Genomic DNA, 967 nt, shown 5'->3' on the forward strand with positions numbered 1-967 from the left:
ATCTGTGTTGATTTTTTCAATCCATGCAACAAGATCTCAGCTGCTTAGTTCTTGGAGAAGTATTTCTTCAGAGTTAATCTTGACAAGATGATGAGAAAATACTGTAAAACAAGAAAGAGAAACATAAATATAAAGAGTGTTGAATTGCTTTTAAATTAGCTTCCTCAATCTGATTCTGTAAACCTTCCTTATGCAAGTGGCTCCATTAACTTCAGTGGAACCACTTACATGCTTAAGTACTAGTCAAAAAAAGTAGGGGCTGTAGAACCCAATATTAAACTTGTCTGAACTAGGCACTTCTGTTAGGATCATCAGTGAAGTGACTCATATAATGGCTGATTATATGGATGAAAAGCCTAGAGAAGGGCAAGTTGAAATTCTTGTCCATATTCAGTCTGTTTTCTCTGAATTCTTCTCAAAGGGGTAATCAGAGTCCCATGTTTGCTAGATTGGTGTGCACTGATGAAGAGCCAGAGAAGAGGGCTATGTTATATCTGGCAATTCACCTCATACTTCATTGTTAGCAGGTGTCATGTCTGTTATGGTTCAGAATATTGGAAGGATCAAATAAAAACTAGCCCTGAAATCTCTCAGATAGGCTCAGTTCTGGGAGTTCCGTGCCAAGCATCCATATCAGTTAATATAATTCTCAGCTGAAAAATTAAAACAGAAAAAAAATCTAAACATGCATGTGTGCCAAGTAAAGGGTCAGTTTTGAGCATGATAAATCAAACTGGAAGATTGAAAAGTGCAGTACAATGAAGTTTTTATTCTTTAGTAGTGGTTAAATCAGTAAAAGAGAAAAAAAGTTTCTTGATAGAAATGTGTCCAAAAATCTATCAACTTTAATTTCTTGTGTATCTCAACAGTAGACACCCCCCCCACACACACACATAATATTGTAATATCACACGGTGTCCTTTTTTTTTCTGTGGTACTGGGTATTCATTCATCAGTGCACTGCAAC

Source organism: Caretta caretta, chromosome 2 (assembly GCF_965140235.1).
Source record: "Caretta caretta isolate rCarCar2 chromosome 2, rCarCar1.hap1, whole genome shotgun sequence".
NCBI classification, from domain to species: domain Eukaryota; kingdom Metazoa; phylum Chordata; order Testudines; family Cheloniidae; genus Caretta; species Caretta caretta.